The sequence below is a fragment of the Theropithecus gelada genome, chromosome 1 (genome assembly GCF_003255815.1).
Source record: "Theropithecus gelada isolate Dixy chromosome 1, Tgel_1.0, whole genome shotgun sequence".
Taxonomy (NCBI): Eukaryota; Metazoa; Chordata; class Mammalia; order Primates; family Cercopithecidae; genus Theropithecus; species Theropithecus gelada.
In genome coordinates, this window is record NC_037668.1 from 114,268,620 (window position 1) to 114,274,619 (window position 6,000).

The 6,000-nt window shown below is 41.1% G+C and overlaps 1 protein-coding gene across 4 annotated transcripts in view; it reads right to left on the reverse strand.

The window, feature by feature from the left end:
* ODF2L (outer dense fiber of sperm tails 2 like) overlaps positions 1-5,752 on the reverse strand; it is a 47,072-nt gene extending 41,320 nt beyond the window's left edge. For 3 of the 4 annotated variants that reach the window (XM_025388661.1, XM_025388635.1, XM_025388653.1), the window contains exon 1: positions 5,445-5,752. The gene's annotated coding sequence lies outside the window, so the exon portion shown is untranslated. Of the gene's footprint in view, positions 1-5,356 lie in introns of all 4 variants that reach the window. The other variant, XM_025388644.1, reaches the window with a different exon arrangement.
* Between the last annotated feature and the right edge of the window lie 248 nt (positions 5,753-6,000).

Sequence of the window (6,000 nt, forward strand, 5' to 3'; positions counted from 1 at the left end):
TGTAATCCCAGGCTGAGGCAGAGAAGTGCTTGAATCGGGAGGCAGAGGTTGCAGAGGGTCAAGATCGTGCCACTGCACTCTAGCCTGGCAACAGAGCGAGAGTCCATCTCAAAAAAAAAAAGAAAAAAAAACCTTAACAAAAGACTAGCTAACCGAATCCAACAACATATCAAAAAGATAATTCACCATGATCAAATGGGTTTCACACCAGGGATGCAGGGATGGTTTAACACCCACAAGTCAATAAATGTGATACACCACATAAACAGAATTAAAAACAAAAATCACATGATCATCTCAACAGATGCAGAAAAAGTGTTTGACAAAATCTAGCATCCCTTTATGATTAAAACCCCCAGCAAAATCAGCATACAAGGGACATACCTCAAAAGTCATCTATGACAAACCCATAGCCAACATAATACTGAATGGGGAAAAGTTGAAAGCATTCCCTCTGAGAACTGAAACAAGACAAAGATGCCCACTCTCACCACTTGTATTCAACATAGTACTGGAAGTCCTAGCCAGAGCAGAGAAGAGAAAGAAATAAAGGGCATCCAAATCGGTAAAGAGGAAGTCAAACTGTTGCTGTTTGCTGATGGTATGAATCTATACCTAGAGAATCCTAAAGACTCCTCCAAAAAGCTCCTAGAACTGATAAATTCAGCAGTTTCAGAATACAAAATTAATGTACACAAATCAGTAGCACTGCTATACACCAACAGTGACCAAGCTGATAATCAAATCAAGAACTCAACCACTTTTATTTATAACAGCTGCAAAAACAAAACAAAATAAAATAAAATACTTAGGAATATACCTAACCAAGGAGGTGAAAGATCTGTATAAGGAAAACTATAAAACACTGCTGAAAGAAATCATAGATGACAAAAACAAATGGAAACACATCCCATGCTCATGGATGGGTCAAAACAACATTGTGAAAAGGGCCATACTGCCAAAAACAATCTATAATTTAAATGTAATTCGCACCAAAATACCATTATCATTCTTAACAGAACTAGAAAAAACAATCCTGAAATTCACATGGAACCAAAAAAGAGCCCACATAGCCAAAGCAAGACTAGGTGAAAAGACATCACATTACCCAATTTCAAACTATACTACAAGGCCACAGTCACCAAAACAGCATGGTCCTGGTATAAAAATAGGCCCACAGACCAATGGAACAGAATAGAGAACCCAGACATAAACCCAAATACTTACAGCCAACTGATATTTGACAAAGCAAGCGAAAACATAAAGTGGGGAAAAGACACCCTATTCAACAAATGGTGCTGGGATAACTGGCAAGCCACATGTAGGAGAATGAAATTGGATCCTCATCTCTCACCTTATACAAAAATCAACTCAAGATGGATCAAAGACTTAAATCTAGGCCTGAAACTATACAAATCTAAGACCTGAAACTATAAAATTCTGGAAGATAACATCAGAAAAACCCTTCTAGATATTGGCCTAGGCAAAAATTTCATGACCAAGAACCCAAAAATAAATTCAATAAAAATAAAGATAAATAACTGAGACTTAATTAAACTAAAGAGCTTTTGCATGGCAAAAGGAATAGTCAGCAGAGTAAACAGACAACCCAAAGTGGGAGAAAATCTTCACAATCTATACATCTGACAAAAGACTAATATCCAAAACCTACAATGAACTCAAATTAGCAAGAAAAAAAACAAACAATCCCATCAAAAAGTGGGCTAAGGACATGAATAGACAATTCTCAAAAGAATATATACAAATGGCCAAGAAACACAAAAAAAAATGCTGAACATCACATCAGGGAAATGCAAATCAAAACCACAATGTGATACCACGTTACTCCTGCAAAAACAGCCATAATCAAAAAATAGTAACAGACGTTGGCATGGATGCGGTGAAAAGGGAACACTTCTACACTGTTGGTGGGAATGTAAACTAGTACAACCACTATGGAAAACAGTATGGAGATTCCTTAAAGAACTAATAGTAAAGCTACCATTTGATCCAGCAATCCCACTACTAGGCATCTACCCAGAGGAAAAGAAGTCATTATATGGAAAAGATACTTGCACATGCATGTTTATAGCAACACAATGTCCATCAATCAATGAGTAAAAAAACTGTGATACACATATATATATATATATATATATATATATATATATATATGACAGAATACTACTCAGCCATAAAAAGAAATAAATTAATGGCATTCACAGCAACATGGATGGAATAGAAGACTTAACTTTAAGTGAAGTAACTCAGCAATAGAAAACCAAACATCATATGTTCTCACTCATAAGTGGGAGCTAAGCTATGAGGATGCAAAGGCATAAGAATGAATCAGTGGACTTTGGAGACTCAGTATGAAAGGGTGGGAAGGGGCTGAGTGATAAAAGACTACAAATTGGATTCAGTGTACACTGCTCAGGAGTGGGTGCACCAAAATCTCACAAATCACCACTCAAGAACTTACTCATGTAACCAAACACCACCTGTTTCAAAAAAATCTATGGAAATAAAAAATTTTTAAAAACCATTTAAAAATCCTTAAAGATGAGCAATTTTAAAACATTTTAAAATGTTTAAAGATTTAAATTTCCTATACAGAGACAATTTTGCCAGTCTACTGCCAAGAGGACATGTACTTAAAATCTTTTCCAGGAGTGCTCTGTAGGCTATGCTGATCCAGCTACATTCACTAAACTATGTTCCATTTTGGCCAACAGCAAGCATTTGGGGATAACTGTTCAGGGACCATGATGCTAGCCATGGCCAGAGAAAAAGGAAAATCATGGTACATGACCTTCCTTAACACCTAGATCAGACTAAGTAAACTAACCAACTTCAGACAAATACGTATTTTAAAGCAATCTCTCTGAAGAGAATAGCATACGAACCCTGCAGATTTTGTTTTGCCAAACACGAATTCTTAGAAAACTAATTTCCACTGGCTTCAAACACAGCTTCCACTGAAAAAAGTCACCATGAAATATTCAGCAAGGAACACAAAGTAGATACGGGAATGCTGTTTTTTTCCCCTTACTATTCTGGACACTAGACAAAAGTTTACTAGAGAGGTAATTGTATGGGGAAAAAAAAAAAGACAGGAAGCTTGGAAACAGGCAAAAAGCTAGAAAATAAATCTTATGGGTAAAAGCTACCAAAGTGGAAAAAGCATTTTCTGATACAGAGAGATTATATTAGATAACTAATTCACTAATGCCTTTCTCCAATGAATAAAGAAGGATGTATATTTAAAAGATGGGCTGCAGATTGGATAATATAGGCAGAAGAGTTGACAGCAAGAGTGACTGGTCTGTAAACACGGCTGTACTTCAAAGCCAACATCCCATTTCCTTCTCAAAGTGTTGCCCTGATTTCTCCAGCCCACAAAGAACTCTAAAAAAAGGTATTTTCAGAATCCTATAGTTTAGAGTTAAATTGCTCCATAAATGCTCATATTTTAGTTTTCTTTTAAACTTGCTATTAACTGTAAGGACAAATATAAGCATCACTCTCTGCCCTAAAAAATTACCTAACACAGTGGAGAGCATAGATTAGGTTCTCAAATATAAGTTAAGGTGACTAAATTATTTATTGTTTAAACTCAGACACTTTTAAGTGTCCATACAGAGCCCAATTACCCGGAAAAAGGCTGGGCCAAAGATGTTCAGAATACTGTCTAATCCCAAACAAAGCCACCATTGTTTACCAGATAAACATAAAGCATATTCCTTTCCTTCAACATGACAGCTGTTGCCATTTACTGAGCAGAGCACTGACTGACCTTATAAACATCTCACAAAAGCTTCACAAGGTTGCTATTAAAAAGCTATAAATAAGGAAATTAAATCTTAGAAGGGTTAAATAGCTTGCCCAAGGTTACAAGTAAGGAACTGGTGGAACTTAGCTTTGAATTAAAAGTCATGAGATGGTGAAAAGCTGTCTCTACTAAAAATACAAAAAGTAGCTGAGCCTGGTGGTGGCTGCCTGTAGTCCGGACTACTCGAGAGGATGAGGCAGGAGAATCACTTGAACTCTGGAGGCGAAGGTTGCAGTGAGCCCAGATCGCGCCACTGCACTCCACTGCGACAGAGCAAGACTCCATCTCAAAAAAAAAAAAAAGGTCATGAGATACTAACACATAAATATAAAAATCTACAAAGCAAAAAGTAACACACAAACTTGCCTTAATTCAGTCAGGTTTTAATACTCATAAATTCAATTTAGATTCAAAAGATGAAGACTGTTCTACACAAGGAAATGAAGGAAATGAGTAATGAATAAAGATTGAGCTACCTAAAAGCACAGACTACAATTCTAAAGAGGGAGAGCACACCGCGACCAGATCACTAAATTCTGTTGTTCTGAAGTTTGTCACAGGGAACTTTTAGGATAGAAAAAGTGCACTATAAATACACATCCATTGTGAAATTAGAAGATGAAAAAGAGAAGCAAAAAGCAGATCACAAACAAGATCATGCCATTCTTACTATAAGCGGAACATCACAATTTCAAAAGCAGACAGGTTTTCTGCGGTTTGTTTCTTTAACCATAACTAAGTTGCACTTAAAACTCCAAGAACCTCATTCATTCAAAAACACTTGAAACCGTACTATGCGTTGGGTGATGAACAAACTGTCTTCAAAATAGACTTTATCCCCAACAGCAGCCCCAGTATGGTTATTCTCAGTAAACAACAAGCACCACCACTCACTAACCACCTACATTCGGTGCCACCTTAATGGCCCTGCGCTTATTTAATCTCGTATTACAACCACCCCAAAGTGATTATTACTGTCTCTATTTTACAGTTATCAGTAAGCAAGCCAGGAAGGTTAAGAGACCTAGACAAGGCCACACAGCGGGTTCAGTGGCAGAGCTGGGACTGAACACAAGTCGGCCTTTAGCACTCTCCACGACCCTAGGCCAATCCCGCACTACAGGGGTCGCCTATAGATGCTGGGACCTAGAGGAATCCTGGAGAAGGAATTATTTCCTGAGGATTCCTGGAATATGCCTCACTTACGAAGCCCCCAGGGCTTCCCACAATCTGATATATTAACATGAGGGGCGCTTAAAAGCCAGCCCAGTGATTAAGAGGTCACTATTTCTGAAAGAAACGCAACCATATCCAGGAACGGCCCGGTCAGGACTTGGTTCTGGACAAGCCCACCTCACGCTAACATCTGCCCTGATGTCCCAGGGACCACACCCTTCCTAAGAGCGAGTCTCGCCGCCCTTTCCCCAGGCCAGGTAGTCAGCCTGAGGGAGGTGGAGGGTTTACGCGGAGGGGGCTGGGTGGGCGCGAGGGCCTTTTATTTCCGGGACCCACCACGGCCCTCACCTCCACACCTCCAGGGGCGCCCACGGTAAACGCCCAGCAACAGCTTTGCTCCCCACAAAGTCGTCCCCAACCCAAAAGGCGTACCTACGCCCCCGCCGCTGCGTCCGCACGTCGTCGTGACGTCAGCCCGCCGTCGCCGCGCTATAAAAAGGGTCAGAGGCACCACGGCTGCTGCAGTGGAAACTCTGGCACTCCTTCCAGTGTTCTGGGTCGGCTAAGAGGGAGCGGGACGCAGGAGGCACTACAGTCGGTAGAGTAGGAAGGAAGGCAAGGGACGCGAGGTGGGAAGCAGGCGAATTCGTAGACCTGCTTGCCGCGGAAGAATCCCCTCTCAAGTGGAACAAAAGCTCAGCTAGTAACCGGCTAGTGGCTTCTCTGGCAACGGCGTCCCCGCCCCTCCCGTCAGGCCCGCAGCAGGCTGCGGATTGGTCCGGGTTAGGGACGGCGGAAAGCGCCTGTAGCTATTGGCGAGGGTGAGGGACGGGGCAGGGAGGGGAGCTTCGTCTATCCTTGTGTCTCGGCCGGGCGCGGTGGCTCAAGCCTGTAATCCCAGCACTTTGGGAGGCCGAGACGGGTGGATCACGAGGTCAGGAGATCGAGACCATCCTGGCTAACACGGTGAAACCCCGTGTCTACTAAAAATA